General features: G+C 38.2%; 1 protein-coding gene and 1 non-coding gene across 3 annotated transcripts in view; one reads left to right on the top strand and one right to left on the bottom strand.

Moving 5' to 3' along the window:
- Trio (trio Rho guanine nucleotide exchange factor) overlaps positions 1-18,797 on the bottom strand; it is a 320,123-nt gene that overhangs the window by 284,624 nt on the left and 16,702 nt on the right. The gene's annotated exons all lie outside the window — the stretch shown is intronic.
- On the top strand, positions 12,366-12,471 carry LOC138841513 (small nucleolar RNA U13). The gene has a single exon (XR_011376446.1). It is a non-coding gene; the product is annotated as a small nucleolar RNA U13 (small nucleolar RNA).

Here is an 18,797-nt window from a genome sequence, read left to right as displayed (position 1 = left end):
AGGGGGATAAAAGAAGATAAGGAAAATTCTAAAAAGAATTTCAGCCTCCATGTTCTTTATCTGTGCCATGATTCTAAGTGTCTCAGACTCTGCTTAGTGAGACTGACCAAATGCTCACATCCTGTGTATCTCATGGTAAGCACCATATAGAAGAGAAGCTGACCTTGTAACTGATTAGATGGACTTGCCATGTCTTCTTCCTGGTGCCTACCTTCTTCCAGCATACTAGCCAGTTCCTGCCAGATGGAATTTGCTAAAGCTGTATGCAAACACTCTCCTCAGTGGTGTCCCTGCTCTCGCTAGGTCTTTGGTCACTTTTTATCAACATCTCCTGAACCACTCCCACCCAATTTGCCTGGACCTCCAAATCTCATCCTGCCACTGTGTCCAGGCAGGAATCTGCAGATACATCTTCTTTTCTATATACCTTCATCATACCTCTGCACGCTTTAAGAGCATGGCTAGAAAAAAAAAATGAAATTTGTGGAAGACAATACAATTCCAAAAGAACACAAGAAGCTTAAGGCCAGATGTAGACCGTTAAAATATCTACTCTTAGAAGCCCTATAACCTTTAGCAACGAGTATGTGTCTCTGAGCCTCGTGTTTTCTTGTCTATGAGATGGAGAGAAAACTGTCTGCATATCAGAGGGACGAGGCAGGGCTACATGAGATAACCCACAGAAAGGGCCAATACCAGACTTGGAGCACTCCCTAGCCAACTCTCACAGTGTTAAGTAGGAACTCATACAATGCCTTCAAGACACAACCAGAACACAATACTTTCTCCTTTGATTGTCTCTGCTTTCCAGGGTATACAGTTATTTCTCCTGATATCCATTTGGATTCTGAACTTAACATAACTCTGCTGTCTGTTGTATTTGCCTTCAAATGCCTGACATTGGTGTCTAATTAAAGCAGGAGGGGAGGGGGCAACAAGCTGAGTATGCACAGGGCACTGGATGACCCTGAATGAGATTTCTGCACTACCTTGGGTCACTGCAAAGGTGAGTGGTGGCTATGCTAGAAGTCTCACAGACAGACAGCACCCTTCCAGAAACATGACACTCCCATCACAGGCCGGTATCCCATCATACACAAGCCCACAGAAGGCACCATAATTCTGTGAATGCAGAGCCCACAGAATGACTACTAGGGAGTCTCCTGAAAAGGATGAGGCAGATATTAGTCCAGAGAGGCTAAGCTCTCCAATTGCAGTCACAACCAAAAGCAAAACACTCAGATACAATTTCAATTGATCCCAATACATGGAAGGGCTTTCCTACTCAGTATTCTCTAGTACATTGTATGGCATCTGTAGAGAATACACAATATGGCATCTGCAGAAAACATCAACATCCATCATATACTTCTCAAAGAAGGTATTTTTTTATTTGTTTTTAAAGATGGTGGCTGGGGGTCTTGGGGACTCGGGTGTAAATAGAGCATGTGTTTATCACACTTGAAGACTTGGGTTTAATCCTTCGCACAGCACACACACACATTACGCTGGCTCTATGTTCTACAGAAAAAGGCTGAGTGTGGGGCACTGGTAGCTCATTCGTGTCATCCTAGCTATTCAAGAGGCTGAGATCTGATGATCACAGTTCAAAGCTGGCCTAGGCAGGAAAGTCCGTGAGTTTCTTATCTCCAAACCAAAAACCGGAAGTAGTACCATGGCTCAAAGTGGTAGAGCACTAGCCTTGAGCAAAAGAGCTCAGGGACAGTGTCCAGGCCCTGAGTTCAACTCCCACAACCAACAAAAAAGGAAGCTGAGAAACAGAACAAAGAAAAGAAACAAGCTTAGTGCTGAAGGCTTATAACTGTAATCCCAGCTACTCAGAAAGGTGAGATATGAGGATCTCAGTTTGAAGCCAAGGAATAAAGGTCGTGAGACTCTTTGCTCTAATTAACCACCAAAAAGCAGAAAGTAGAGCTGTGGTGTTAGAATGATATAGCCTTGAGCAAAAAGCTCAAAAAAAAGTTATATAAGAAAGCATGTTACATACATACATGAAAATGTCATGAGAACCACTGTTTTGTACAATATATTAACATATTATTAAAATTCCTCTAAAAATATCTACTCACTCACTTACATATTTAATATACATAAAATATATATTTCATTTAATATTTCATATAAAGGAACTAAGAAAAACTATAAAAATAAATGTATTTAGACATTACTTTTTATTTTATTATCTTTAAGTAACTGTACAAAGGAGTTACCATTCAACAAACCAATTATAAGTACAACACATCTTAAGCCATATTACCATTTACATCATTCTCCCCACAGACACCATTTTTCTTACATATTCTTCGTACTTTTTTTGAGGATTCCAATAGCAAAAAAATTAACTAATTCAACATAAGTAAAAAATTAAGCTATGAATTATACATTTCAAGAGAAAACTAAAGCTATCTACATGTATTTTCATACTCAAAAGTCGGACCTAACAGGCCCTATACATTGTCTGTTGTCTTTTTAAGCTAAAAATGAGAGCTCCATAAAAAGTGAAATTTGAGTCATTTCTTTAGGTGAGAATGCTGACCGTTTTCACATCAGGCACTCTTCGCACAGACAGGAGAAACAAGAAGCAATAAAGTTAGTGATCCTCTTTTACTCATTCCCTTTAAAATAACCTTTTAATACAATGAGATAAGAGCCTCTAGGCAGCATATAATGATTGGTATGGAAATTCAGGCCACACAGACTGAAAATACCAGCTTGTACCAGCTTTTTAGCTAGGTTATTTTAAGAAGCTGTGCCAGAAAACTAGGGAATATAATTCAGAGGCTTCACCATTATCTCTATTATAGCACATCATAAATGTATCCAGCACACTTTTCACAGTTGTAGGTATAAATCCATAGAGAAAGACATGTGTTTTAACACACATCACTATTAGTTTATTTGAATGCTTAAACTTTTGAAAAATGTTTATAATGCAAAAAGGGAAATGAATTCATTTTTATTTTTACATAGGTTTAAATTTACCATCTAACGTTACAGGACAATTAAAAACAAATACAAAGTAATTGCTCTGACATACAACAAAGAAGCTGCCAGGATTTTATTTGGGGAACAAACTGCTGTCCAGACTTTCACTCATTCTGGAGTACCAGTCCCCCTCTGAGAATCCAAGCAGAAATGTTGACAGGAGCAGGAGGGGCTGTGCCCAAAATAACTCTTCACTCACTCCAAATGAGTAGACAGTGGAAAAAGCCTTTTTCAGCACCCTCCAGTTATAATCCTATGGGGTGGGGTGGGATGTATAGGACCCCCCCCTACTGAGTTCCGGTAAAGATTAGGCCTCAACTATGACCTAGTGCTAACAAATCCTAATTCAGAACTCAAGTCACACTTAGTTTACACACAAAAAGAGATTCATCTATTTCAGGGGTTAAGCGGATGGGCAGCTTAGATTGTAATGGAAGTTTGTTTTCAGACAGAGCACCACTAATCGGAGCTTCTGACTCAGCATCATCTCTCTCTGACCACTACTGCCCAACAGTACATGCCTTTATATGACCAAGAATGAATCACTTTAGGCAAATGAGAGAAAAGCCACAAAATTATCACTTGGAGTCATAAATACCTTACCATGACTTTCCTCTATACACTGAGATTTTCAAATCATCGTTAGTAAAGCTAGTAGTCATCATGGCTTGATACAGAACAGTCCTAGTTTATATTTACTGCTCTAGAATAATTATTAGCTGTTTCACTAAAAAGTATCTGTTGAAACAATACAACATATTATCAACCTAGCAATAAATAAGGTATGACAAGGTAAAGATAAGTTTAAATGAAAAAGCAACCCTTGTTAGCTTTCAAGTACCAAGCAATACTAGTTTCTAACACTACCACAAGAAAGTTAGCACATAACCAGCACACATTAGCAACTCTACTCTCAAAAATTCAATCTCAGCAGACATCTCTAAATCAGCAAAGTAGAACATGATTCATTTTCTCTTCCCTGTTAAGTACCAGAATTCTTGTAGTGACAACTAACACCTACAAATGACCTACTTCCTTTTTGATCTTGCCCCTGGTTGTGTGGTCTTAGCACCACACATATAAGTAGGCTGCCTCTGTTTGGCAAATCTAAGGCAATAAAGGCCAAATGGAATCTGCCTTGGAAAGTGTCATTTTAGGGAAGAATTGGTTAAATGTGGACAAAGAAAGAAATCTATGATGTATAAGCTACTGAAAATAACTTAAATGTGGCAGATTATTTATAGGAGTGCTTTCCCAAGTATTTAACATGAATATTAATTTCTTTTCAAGTCATCAGCCCACACAAGCTTCCCTGAATGTTCAACTATTAGCAAGCACTCTGATTCTCACACCACAGGACAAAGGACTTGTCAAAAAACACACAAAATAAGCAAGCTGCACTATCTACAACTTCTCCTCTAGATTCAATGGTCCTTTTATTTCTAAGTGAATTTATCTAATATCAACCCTGTATGTGTGTATGTAAAATATTAAACTATTCTAAGTTAAAACCAAATTTGCAAGTGACTAAGTTTTAAAGAATTGATTTTTTTGTTTACATTTGCTTGACAGTAAAAACAAGTAAGTTATTTGTGAAAAGTTCTATGTCTATGTTGCTTAATTTTAAGGCAGTTTTTTAAAAGCATATGCTGAATTTTTAAATTTCATAGCATTGGGTTGTAACCCAGAGCTTACTGAATGCTAAGCACAGCCTCTTAAATACCTAGCTTGTAATGTGCTTTGTTTTTTTGTTGTTTTTTTTTTTGTTTTTTGGGGGGGATTGGGGGGAAGGTTGGTCTTGGGGCCTGAACTCTGGGCCTGGGCGCTGTCCCTCAGCTCTTCAGCTCAAGGTGAGCACGCTACCACTTTGAGCCACAGGGCCTCTTCTGGCTTTTTCTGCTTATGTGGTGCTGAGAATCAAACCCAGGGTCTCCCGCATGCAAGGCAAGAACTCTACCACTGAGCCACCTTCCCAGCCCCTTGTAATATATTTTTAAATGAAAACTATACTTGATAATTTTTATCCTAGATGCAACTGTCATTCTTCAGAAATCATTATTCCTTTTCCTTTATTTATTTCTTAGTTATTTTTTTGCAGTCCTGGAGCTTGAACTCTGGGCTTGGGTATTGTCCCCAAGCTCCTATACTCAAGGCTAGTACTCTATCATTTGAGCCACAGCACCACTTCAGACTTGTTCTGAGTAGTTTATTGGAGATAAGATTCTCACAGACTTTCCTGCCCGGGCTGGCTTCAAACCTCAGATCTTAGCCTCCAAAGCTACTAGGAATTACAGGCATGAGCCACCGACAACTGGCTAGAAATCATTATTTCTATTGCAATAGGCAAACTTTACCTGTAATATGATTTTAACTTGTAATATCACGTTTTTTTTAATAAGGTGTAAATCGTCAACCCAATATACCAGTTTGTGTATCCTATATATTTTGTGACTAATCAAGAGGCCACGGATTTACAGTACATTATACTACAATATATAAATACTGTATTATATGGACATATTTCCAAAATAATCATATTTTTCAACATGACAAAACTTCTATTTAAAATGCTCAGGTAGTTCTGGGGAGTATGGCAGTGCACACTTATGGACAGAAGTAAAATGCCTTGATAAAATCTAAAATAAAATGCTCAGGTAGATTAAAGTAGACTTAAGTGAGCCCATCATTCCTAACCTTCAGAAACACAGGTCTGCAAAACATGCTGTGCTTCCACATCTTGGGGTTATTCTAAAAGGTCTAGTTTTATTCTAGTATATCTTTAACTTTTAATAATAATCTAGAATTTGCAGCTCCAAAAATATAGGATACAAAGGACAAGCAAAAAATAGAATCCATTGTTAGATATTAAAAAGTAAAGGAATAAAAGTGTAGAAAGGGGCAGGAGTCCTAGGTGAAGGGTGGGAAAAATGAGAAGGAAAATGGAAAACTCCTGAAAAACATTTGAATCCCAACAGTTATAAAGAAAAACTGTAGCTAAGTATGGTGACATAGACATATAATCCCAAGTACTCAGGAGTTAGAGGCAAGAAGATCCCTGAGTTTGAGGCCAGCTCAAGCACAGTTAGAAGGCCTCTATCTCAACAAGAAACAAAAAGATCTAGAGGCAGAACCATTGTTCCACCAAGAGTAAAATATCAATACCTTAGCAAGTGCAAGGCCCTATTCTACTGCTTTTAATTGTAAAAAAAAAAAAAAAGCAAAACATCAAAGTAAAATGAGGTAACAAGGCAAGTGGATACAGTAGATCTCCGTAAGTGATCAACACAAAGCGTTAGAATTCTGTTTAACTGAAATGAAGGGCTCACCCAATCTTTAACTGTTTCCTAATTGATCCTCCTGATGTCCTTGAAGTGGAGCTTGGTGAATTTTAATGGTTCATAGATGTAGCCTGAGACTACTGTTCAGTGAATTTAAAATGCATAACCTGCTAAGGGAACATGAACAAAGAGGTCACACTATTCCTATTTTAAAAAACCACAGCAATACTGATAAATCACCAAATGGATGGGGATAAGCTGCTCCCAAACAAGTATTTCTTTTAAAAAATTATTTTGCTGCCAGGAGCTGGTGACTCATGCCAGTAGCAATCCCAGCTACTCAGAAGGCTGATATCTGAGAACTGAGGTTCAAAGGCAGCCCAAGCAGATAAACTGAGATCTCTAACCAACCACTGAAAGGCTATGGCTCAAGTGATAGAGCAAAAAAGCTCAGGGACAGCTGCTCATAAAAAACTGGAGGCCATTATAGGAGTTGGTGGGTGGGCTGCCTCCTTCCCCCTATCCCCTTTGATTCAGGATGGAGCACTATTCTGCTCCACTACATCTCTGCAGATCCAACTCAGTCAGGTCTTTCAAAGAATCTACTTTGATACCTTCAGACAAGGTTCACTGCTATATACTGTAGTTTGTAAATCTTTGCTTCCACCCTCAAAATGTATCCGCCATTTAAGAATGTGTTTTTGGCTTTCAGTTTGCCTCATTCTAAATACATCCATTGGACTCAATCCTCTGATCTTTAAACCACCTCCTGCCTCTATGTAATCACAACACTCCCAATACCATCGCTCCTTTTGGTGTGACCTCATGTTCTGCCCCATTCCAGTTGCATTTTAGCTTAATTAACTGTTATTAGTCTGTCCCCCACTCTGCTAATCCGGTTCTACAAGAAAGGCCTTCATTTTTCATGCCAGGTCCAACACTGCCTGCCACTTGAAAATGACTGTCACTCAGAAGACAAGTGCCATTGTGTGTAAGACAACAGAGTCCTTGTCACTCTATATGCTAGTATATAGTGACTTTGGAACTTTATTCAAGATGTTAAATTTGTCTAAGCATTTCTACTTCTCAGTTTGATTTCCTACTCTCACAAATGAATGTTGCTTGGCTACACATTTATTGAGATATTACAAAGTGCCAAATCTAATTACGACATATTTATTAAGACCAGCAATCTTGTTTTCCTCTTTCCATCTCCCCTCTTTCTTTCTTTTTTTTTTTTTTTGTCAGTCATGGGGCTTGAACTCTGGGCCTGGGTGCTGTCCCTCAGCTCTTCAGCTCAAGGCTAGCGCTCTACCACTTGAGCCACAGCACCACTTCTGCTTTTCTAGTGGTTTACTGGAGATAAGAGTCTCACAGACTTTCCAGCCCGGCTCGCTTTGAACCGTGATCATCAGATCTCAGCCTCCTGAGTAGCTAGGATTACAGGCATGAGCCACCAGTGCCCGGCTTGTCTGTCTTATACTTTTTTTTTTTATATAACCAGAGAACTCCTGATCTATGAACTGCTACTGGCTAAATCTTGCCTTTGTCCATCATTATCCCAAATAATTTAGTTGGCTAATTTTGACCTCAAGCTCTTGCACATACAATCAAATACTGTGGTTTGTCCACAACAATACAATTTTTTAATCTCTCAAACAAAAAAAAATATTTCAGTTCCCATAGTTTTGGGGAAAAATAAAAAGCTACAGGTGACTTATAATGGCTACAGAGAGATCTGAGAGATCCAGTCAACAGGCATTATTAATGGGAGACCCAGCCAATGACCTTGCTTATGAGGGCACTGCTTCTGGCAAGCTATTATAAAGTATTTTGTTTCTTTTACAACATTATAATTTGCTTAGTGTACAGTTTTTGTGGAATATAAATTAGTTTTCTCTTTGCACATTAACATAATAAAAACAAGATGTTTAGTTGCTTATTTTTATATGCAACTCGGACTTTGATTGACCTTCTAAATATTCTGAGCATCAAGTAGCCTAAGATCCTAGGACCTAGCCTAGGACCAAAAATGTCTTCATTATTTTAAGGAAAAGTTGGCTATAAATTAAGAATGAGAATGCTAAAATTGGGGATGGCATTTAACAATTTCTCAATACTCATAATTGCTATTTCATCTTCACCAATTTCAATTAACAATGAAACTGTGTAGTTAGTTATGAATGGATAGTATTTATATTTTGTTATGGTATTTTAATGCAATTAGTTGAATAAAATAATAAAATGCATTTCTACATACATAATATTCCCTTTCAACCTCAAATCAATTTTAAGAGAAGTTTTAGTTCTAGAGGATGCTTAGCACATCATAAGTGCTGCACAAATGCTTTAAGTGAGTGGGCTTCAAAGATTAGTTTTAATAAGGGTTAAACTGAGGGTAAAAGATTCAGTCACTAGATAAAGATTGTCAAAAACATATTATCTGTAAACGTGCAAACAAAACCAAATCTAACCATAGTAAACAGAAACTACTATACTTTCTCCTATGAATTTATTTTTAGCTGATACTGATAAAAGCTAAGTATTGCCTATAACAGAAAGCTATCACAAAGTACTTGTATATTTTTCTGTAGTATAATCACTATATAGCTGTATAACACAATTGTTTACAGATATTCTCAAGTTGACCCTAGAAGGTCATTAAATATTTATCATATTTGATTTTCCAAATATAGATTTAAATCTACTGATAGGTGATCCCCACACATACTTTTCTTTTTTTAAAGAACTCAGGATTAATCTAACATGAGGCAACACCATTTAGAGGTTTGAAGCAATGTTATTACCCCTGGTGAACAGAACAGGGCACACAAGTTACACTGCATTCCATTGTTATGGGCTTTATGACAATAACGCAAGCACTCCAATAGAACCTAACAAAGAATACCAAAAACTTCATAATTATCCACAAGAGAATTCAACATAAAACAATTTCTTTTAATGGGGCAAGTTATTTTCTGGGACCCAAGTGACAAAACCAGAAAAGTAATTCAAATTTTCCAACTTGAAACAAGATCATCATTTTAGTCTCTATTTATAAGACCTGAAATCATAGGAAGATATTCAGATAGATACAAGGAAAAGGAAAACTTTTTCTTTAAAACTACAACTCAAACTATTAAGAAGAGCACAGAAAGAATATAGGAAGATGAATGTGGTATGAATATTAAAATAGGTAAAATTGCCCATTGAAAATACAACACAAACAGTTTAACAAAATAAATATAGAGAAGGGGGCTAATGTCAAGGGAAGGGTGGACAGCCAAAGGAGAAAGGAAGAGTAGGTGAATACATCCAATATATTCAATGTACATATGTGAAAATGGAACCACATAACTTGAGGGTGTGAGTGGGGTTGGGAAAGATGGAGAATGGTTGAAGTACCAACACTGAATCACAAGAAGTATAAAAAACAACACAACATGATTCCAAAATATTAATGACACTAAAGGGGATGAATCTCAAAAAATTCAAGAAAATAACTATTCGGTCACAGATCCAAACACAGTAACTGCAGCTGACATAATGTCCCACTCTCACCAAAAAAAATAAGTCATCCAGACACGAAATGAACTACCAAACTTCAGAATTAAATGTCAATATAGACAAAATGGACTTAACAGACATGTACAGAATATTCCACCCTGTCACCACAGAATACACATTCTTCTGAGTAAGGCATGTCCTAAATAGATCATACCATAGGATATAAAGCAAGTCTTAACAATACAAGAAAACTGAAATACTTTTCTGTATTTTGTAAGTTTACAATAGAATAAAATTAGAAATCAGTAACAAGAAAACTCTAGAAAATATCTAAACACTCCAATTAACAATTTATTCCTCAATCATCAGTGGATCCTTAAAGAAATAAGGTTAAAAAAATAAAAACTAAAAATTTTGTACAATCAAATAAAAACACAAATTAGCAAAACACTGGGGTATGCATAAGGCAGTTCTTTAAAGTTTATGAGTGCCTTCATTAAAAACACAAAGAGATTCCAAATAAATACCCTAACAATGAACCTCAAGCTCTTCAATAAAACAAGAACAAGCCAAAAAGCAATAGAGATAATAAAGATCAGAACAGAAATTAATAAAACAGAGACTAAAAGAGCAATACAAAGAATCAAAAAGTTGGTTCTTTGAAAAGATTTCACTGCGATAGATGAACTCTTATTCAAACTAACCAAAAGAAAGAGGAGCTGGGCACCAGTGGCTCATGCCTATAATCCTAGCTACTCAGGAGGCTGAGATCTGAGGATTGCGGGTCAAAGCCAGCCCGGGCAGGAAAGTCCATGAGACTCTTCTCTCCAATTAACCACTAGAAAACCAGAAGTGGTGCTGTGGCTCAAGTGGTAGAGTGCTAGCCTTGAGCTGAAGAGCTAAGGGACAGCGCCCAGGCACAGAGTTCAAGCCCCACAACTGATACAAAAAAAAAAAAAGAGGGACAAAATAATAAGACTTTAGAAAAAGAATATTACACCAACACCAATGAAATTCAAAGGATAACTAAAGAGGAGTTCTTTAAAAATTCACATTCTGGGCTGGGAAGGTGGCTCAGTGGAAGTGCTTCCCTCACACTGCATCATTGCCCTGCATTCTATAACTCAATACCACATAAACAGAAAAAGCCGAAGTGAGTGACACTGTGGCTCAAGTGGTAGAGCACTAGCCTTAAAAGCAAAAGCAGCTCAGGGACAACACCCAGGCCCTGAGTTCAAGCCCCAGGACTGACAAAAAAAAAAAAAAATTCACATTCTAATAAACTAGAAAATTTGGAAGAAAAGAACCAATTTGAACCAAGAGGACATAAACCATTTAAACACATCTATACAAAGCAATGTGATTGAAGCAGTAATAAAGAGTCTCCTAGAAAAGAAAACTTCAGTACTGGACAGATTCACTGCTAGATTCTACCAGAATGTAAAAAAAAAACTAACATTCTATTCTTCAAACTATTCTGTAAAACAGAAAAGGAAGGAATGCTAACAAAATCATTCTATGAAGCCAGTATTACTGATACCAAAATGCAATAAGGGCACAATGAAAGAAAACTACTGACCACTTTCCTTAATGAGCACATACTCAATAAAATACTTGCAAACAGTCTGGTGCCAGTGGCCCATGTCTATAATCCTAGCTATACAGGAGGTTGAGATCTAGATCATGGTTCAAAACCAGCCTGGGCATAAAAGTCCCCATGAGGGCTGGGAAGGTGGCTCAGTGGTAGAGCACTTGCCTTGCATGCATGAGGCCCTGGGTTCGATTCCTCAGCACCACATAAGCAATAAGAAAAAAGCCGGAAGTGGCGCTGTGGCTCAAGTGGTAGAGCACTAGCCTTGAGCTGAGGGACAGCGCCCAAGCCCAGAGTTCAGGCCCCACGACTGGACCCAAAAAAAAAAAAAAAAAGTCCCCATGTGACTCTCATCTCCAATTAACCACTCAAAAACTGGAAGTGGAGCTGTGTGGCTTAAAGTGGTAGAGCTCTCATCTTAAGCAAAAGAGCTCAGGAACATCAAGCACCCAGGCCCTAATTTCAAGCCCCACAACACACACACACACACACACACACACACACACACACACACACACACACACACACATACACACACACACACACATACATACACACACACACACACACTTGCAAACAAAACAACAAAGACTGTACATCGTGATAAAGTTGGTTTCATTATAGGGATTCAAAGATGGCTCAACAAATCAATAAATGTAACACAGAATGTAATAGCTGTAAACAGAATAAAGGACAAAATCACATGATCACATGCAAGAAAAAGTTACTAACTAAATTCAACATTCCTTTATGATAAAAACCCATAAAGAAACTAGGAACAGAATGAACATAACTCAAGAAAAGGTCAAGTAAGATTAAAACTATAGTTAACATGGTACTAAAAGTGGAAAAATCAAAACTACTTCTTCTAAAGTCAGGAATGAGGGGAAAATGTCCACATTCTATGTCTTTACTCAATATACTGTTTGAATTGTTAACCATAGCAGTAAAGCAAAAAAGTTTTTTTTAAAAAAGGAGTAAGGATCTTTTTTTTGGTTCATAAGCATGATGGTTGAGTTCTCACGCACTTGTGTGACTTGTGCCTCTCTCTAAACCTAGTTACAACCTGGGCACATTACCCATCTGACATGGAGAAAGAAAAAAAGGAATACTAAGAGGAAGGGAAAAAGCCAAACTGTCCCTACTTGCAGTAATCCTAAACTTAAAAGATCCTAAAGACCACCAGAAAAACACAGCAAAACAAAAATAACTGTGATCTTAAAAACACTTTTGACAAAGTAGTAGGATACAAAACTTAACCAAGCAATGTTATATACCAGTAAGAAAAATACTGGAAATGAAAGCATCCCATTCACAATAGAGAAAGAAAGAAAGAAAAAGAAAGAAAGAAAGAAAGAAAGAAAGAAAGAAAGAAAGAAAGAAAGAAAGAAAGAAAGAAAGAAAGAAAGAAAGAAAGAAAGAAAGAAAGAGAAAGAAAGAAAGAAAGAAAGAAGAGAGAGAGCGCGAGCAAGCAAGCAAGCTGGAACTACCATGCTGAGGAACGATGTCTGTAAATCTGGCTATGAAGGAGGTGGAGAGCTGGAGGATCAAGGTTCAAAATTAGCTCAGGCAGAAAAGTTTTAGAAAAGTTCTAGAAACTCCATAACCAACTTAATCAGTATAAAGCTGAGCTGGATGTCTATGGAGAAAAGACAAATGGTTCAAGGAAGACTGGATATTGATAAATAGAAGACTATAATTAGATCCCTATGTTCTACTCTATACAAAATTTAATCCTAGTTACTCAGAAGAAATAGATCAAGAGGATGATGAAAGGAGGACAGTCCAGGCAAAAGTTCATGGGATTCCAACTCAACCAAAATAAGCTGAGCATGGTGATGTGTATCTCTTAGCACACAGTGGGAAGCATAAATAGGATTTCAGTGGAGGCCAACATACATATATATATATACACATGAAATCCTACATAACTAACGCCAAAAATAAGGACAGAGGACTTGAGTATAGATCGACTGCCTAACAAATTCAAAGTGCAAGGTGCAAGGGCCCTAGTTCAAACCTTACAAATATCAAAAAAATTAAAAATTTAAGAATCTATATATAAAGGAATCAAAGAGACAACCTACAAATGAGGAAAAATATTTTTCAGCTCTTCATCAGGTAAAGGATTAATATACAGAATAAAGAAATCTCAAAAACATCAAATTCTAAAAGAACAAATAATCCAATTAAAAAATAGGAAAATGCACTGAACAAATAGTTCTCAAAAGTACAAATGGCCAATAATTACATGAAAAAATGTTCAACTTCCCTAACCATAATAGAAATACAAATCAAAATTACACTAGGATTCCATCTCACCTCAGTCAAAATGGATAGTCAAGAACCCAAACAACAAATGCTGGTGAGGGTGTAGGGGAAAAAGAAATCCTTACACACTGTTAGGAAGGATGTAAATTATTCAGTAGGGAAATTAATATGGGAGATCTTCAAAAAATTAAAAATAGGCCAGGCATTGGTGGCTCATGCCTATAATCCTAGCTACCCAGGAGGCTGAGATCTGAGAATTACAGCTGGAAGCCAGTTAGGACAGGAAAGCCTATGAGTTTCTCATCACCAATTAAAGCACCACAAATGCTACAAGTGAAGCTGTGGTTCAAGTGGTAGACCACTAGCTTTGAGCAAAAAGGAACTCAAAGACAGCACCAAGGCCCTGAGTTCAAGCCCAGGACTGGAAGGGAAGGAAGTACGGAGGGAAGAAAGAGAGGGGAAGGAAGGAAGGAGGGAGGGAAGGAGGGAGAGAGAAACAGATAGAGATAAAGCTGCTCTATTACTCCTGAGCACATATCCAAAGGAATTAGAAGTCAGCACACACTAGTTATCTGTACACCCATGTTTATATGCACTATTCACAATAGCAAAACTATCAGACTAGGTATTAACTGATGAATGAATTGTGAAACATGGCCTATATAAACACAATTCAACCATAAAGAAGAATGCAATTATGTTACTTGATGGAAAAATAACTGCCTGAAAATAATCACAATAAGAAAAATAAGCAAAACCGGATGCCGGTGGCTCACATCTGTAATTCTAACTACTCAGGAGGCAGAGTTCAATGCCAGCCTGGGCAAGGAAAGTCTATGAGACTCTTATTTCTAATTAATCACCAGAAAACTGGAAGTGGTGCTATGGCTCAAGTGGTACTCATCTTGAGCCAAAGAGCTCAGGGACAGTGCACAGGCCCAGAGTTCAAGCCCCTCATAAGAAAAAAAAAAAGCCAGAGATGAGTTATGTATTTGTAGAGTGTCTCCACCTAATTTGTCCATATGAGTGAGGACTTTAAACTTACAGTGAAGTGAACTTCTTGCATCAGGCCATGTGAGAAATTAAACACCTCACACCAACAAATCTCATGGATTTAGCCCAAGATATCACTAATACACCGTGATATATGCTTATAAAGTTGCAAATGTTCACACACCTTAACACAGCCAGTTTCCACAGCTATTCAGGATTCTTTCCCACTTTACAAACACTATGATTAGAGAAACTTCTTTAAGTATTTTGCCAGAAATTATTTTTCTTCTTTAATAAGTTGATATATCCCACCTTGGTTTCCTTCCTCCCTTTCTTACTCACTATGGCTTTAATGTTATCCCAACATCCAGAGGCATAAACAGACCCTACCTCAAACTCAAAACACCAACAAAAGGACTGGAGGCACGGCTTAAACAGCGCTTGCTTATTTGCATAAATATGAGCTGAAGTTCACTCAGAAAGGATCAAAGAAGAAAGGCAAGAAAAGAACCTTGGGAAATTGTAAGGAATACAGGGATTAGGAAAGATAATGAGACCATTTTGAGAAGAAAGAAGAAGTCTGAATCTGATTAGATGAGCCCCCTGCAGCTCCCAACTATCCTATTCTAGTTGCCTTATGACTTCTAGAGGCTGGATAATCCAGACGTAGAGGTGAAGAAGGCCTCTGTCAGTAAATTAATGTGGCTCTCAAGGAGAACACATCTGGCTGCTTTGAAAAACTAACTCCTCAGCAGATGAAGGTTTGGAAGAGCTAGGAAAGGAAGACTGACTCCAGGTATATCACATTTCAAAACAGGAAGTACTTTTGAAGAGTACACAAAACACTGAGCCTTAGAAAAAAAGAAAAAGTCAACAGGAAGAATAAAATGGCAAGCGTTAAGGAGGCGCTTAGGATGGGGAAAGACTTGCTTTACTGAGAGCTACTGGCTTCCACAGACCAATGATCAACCACAATCAACTCTACAAAGTGCCATCAATCCTCCTGCAGTGCATGCCAGATCCCTTATTCTCCTGGGTCTTTTACAGCTCTTGTGTTTTGGACAAAACATACAATACTACAGATAGGAAATTTCTCCTCTGGAAGGAACTGATTATAAGGGAAATGATGGGGGAAAAAGGCAGTCCTATCTACTCTGACCAAAACAGTATTCCAGTTAGTTTGACAGGCCACTTTTTAAATCTCAGGAAATTAAGACCTGAGCGTAGGCATAGCAGAGCATGCCTGCCCTTGATAAACATCAGACTCTTGAGCAGATGCTACTAGCAGTCTCACCTCACTACTATGGCATGCAGCAGACATATCAACAACTGGACAACTTCATTCTACTCATTCAAGCTGGCACTAACCCCTTCTGTTTATAGGATAATCACTAGGGAGTTAAGCCATCCTTGCCATTTTATGTGTGGATGTGACATTCTTTTTCCCATATTTTTCCTTCTTACTCCTGTGATAGCTAAGCCCTCTGCTCCGTTTTCCAGATGCTTTTTGTCCTAACTACCAAGGACTTCTAAAACAAATTCCAGAGCCAGGCTCAGGACTGGCCTTGTCTCCCACTAAGAAGCATCAGAGACCATTATCAATGAAGCAATGCAGGCTGGCATAAAGTTCTAATGTGGGCAGAGATGAATTAAAGAAGAGTGCCCACAACTGTCAATGTCTAGATTTGGTCAAAGCACATTTACACATGAGCAACTCAGGAACGTACTTAAAAAATCCTTTTGCAAATACTACAAATGTGTGAAACATGAGAAATAAAAATGTATGTGAGTAAAGTCCGTTAAGATTTCTGAGATTATAACAATCTAAAACAATTATGCTAATAGAAGTGTAACTACCAGAACTTCAAAAACAAATTTTGTTCAATTATTAAACTACACTAATATTGTGATCATGTCCTTAAGTTCAAGTATTTGGAAACATATTTACTCTAGCCAGCCTTGTAAATGATAAGCAAGTTGGCACAGGCAAATGTTTGTATCTACTAAAATTCCAGGTAAGTTTCAGCTCCCTGCAAGAGATCACAATTGTCCTTAAGAAGGGAAATATACTTCAAACCAAAAAGTCAAAAACTCAATCTCCAAAATAACTAGCAAAAAGCCAGGCTGGAGGAATGGCTCAAGTAGTAGAATGCCAGTCATGAGCAAGAAACCTGAGTGAGCAAGGAGTTAAAACCCAGGTAGTAGCGCACACGTGTATACACACACACTACATATATTTTCTAAGAGCAGAGTTTAAAGGCCTTCTTACATGCCTTCAATATCCCCCAACTTATCCTCACCACCATTTCAAACTGGCAGCATATAGAACAGGTACTTTAGATCTTAGTTAATATGAACTGTCATTTTTACCAACAAAACAACAAACTAAGAACTGGTATTTTCAGCATTTTCAATTATCAGTACAAAAAATATGAACTAGGAAAGTATTAAATGACAAGCCCATCTGTTCTGATGTGGTTTCTCTAATTTCTTTCAATACTACATACTATCTCTATGGCAACATCATGACTTTAAATTAGTTGGGAGGACCAATTGGATTTAGTCTGCTCATAAAGCAGAAAGCCCCAAGAGTTCCACAAAGCATGTTCCCATGGTAAAAAGGCTACACTTTCTCCATGTGCCCCAGATAACGTAAATGGAAGGATTCTGAAAAGTGCATCAGGTATGTATATCTTACTTAATATTGCCATGGTCCCTTGCTGTGGTTTGGATTCATTTTGTCCCTAAAAGTTTCAATGGCTGGACAGCTTAGTCCTCAATATGGTGACACTTTCAGAGCTGGTAAGCTTTTCTGGGAGGTGATGTTTTCCAATAGGTGGTAGGCCTATCAGAAGGTCCCTCAAGTCACAGGATCACTGCCCGCAGAAGGGATTAAGATAGTTCTCCTGGGACCCTGAGTTAGTTCTTGAGAGAGCAAGTTGCCTTCCCATCTGGTAACATGATCTCATCCCCTCCCTGGTACTCTCATCATGATGTCAGCCTCTGCAACATGACTAAAAAGTCAGAAGGGTCCTCACCAGAGCTAGTACCTTGCAGTTTGGATTTTCAGCCTCCCAAAACATGAGTTAAATAGAAGGCTCTTTTCCTGAAGTACCCAGCCTCAAATACACATTAGAGTGACAGAAAACAACTTAATACAGTCCCAAAGACCCACAAATAACAAACATGCCTTAGTGTAACTCAGTAGTTCCTAAAACTAGCTGTGCATCTGAATTACCGGTAGGGCTTTTTCAAATATAAATTCTAGAGCCCTGTTCTAGTGTGGCCGAACATCTAGAGACTCTATTAAAAAAAAAAAAAAAAAGCCAGGCGCTGATGGCTCACGCCTGTAATCCTAGCTATTCAGGAGGCTGAGATCTGAGGATCGCAGTTCAAAGCCAGCCAGGTTAGGAAAGGCTGTGAGACTCCTCTCTCCAATTAACCACCAGAAAACTGGAAGTGGTGCTGTGGCTCAAGTGGTAGAGTGTTAGCCTTGAGCTGAAGAGCTGAGGGACAACGCTCAGGCCCAGAGTTCAAGCCCTATAACCAACAAAAAAAACAAACGCACACACACACACACAAAAAAAAACAGCTTCCCGGGTGATTCTGATTATCTGAAGTTCAGGAGCCTTGGGCATGAAATCAACAATTGTTTGCCATGTTCCACCTGGGACTGTACTGAGCAAGACAGAGTCAGATGTCTCAGCAGCTCACAATCACAAGTGAAGAACAACTACAACCTAAGAAACAAATACCAGAATCCAATTCTACACAGGTGCCATGCCAAGACCAACAGGACTCTAAGAGGCAGGAACAGGATGGACAAGTACAGTTTCCCCAAAGTAATGATGTTTGACAAAGATGATGGAACAGCAAACACACTGCAAGAATGCAAGACAGAGCAGGACATATGATAGGGCTACAGAGGCCAGCAAGTCCAAGTCTAAGTTTGCCAGAGCTTAGCTCCATCAAAATGTGGGTGAGGTAGTATGATTCACAACTCACAAATGCATGTTTGGGACTCTACATGAGCTTGGTTATGCAACAAAAAAGAGGAATTTCCCTACTAGACAGGGATGAAGAAAGAAAGAACTAAGAATGACTCTGCTCTCATCTTTACCAAAATCCTCACCTGTAACACCAGAAAAAGC

The sequence above is a fragment of the Dipodomys merriami genome, unplaced genomic scaffold (assembly GCF_024711535.1).
Source record: "Dipodomys merriami isolate MVZ:Mamm:240054 unplaced genomic scaffold, mDipMer1.0.p SCAF_32, whole genome shotgun sequence".
NCBI lineage: Eukaryota > Metazoa > Chordata > Mammalia > Rodentia > Heteromyidae > Dipodomys > Dipodomys merriami.
Note: the sequence above shows the minus strand (reverse complement) of the source record. Positions and strands in the feature narration are given on the sequence as shown.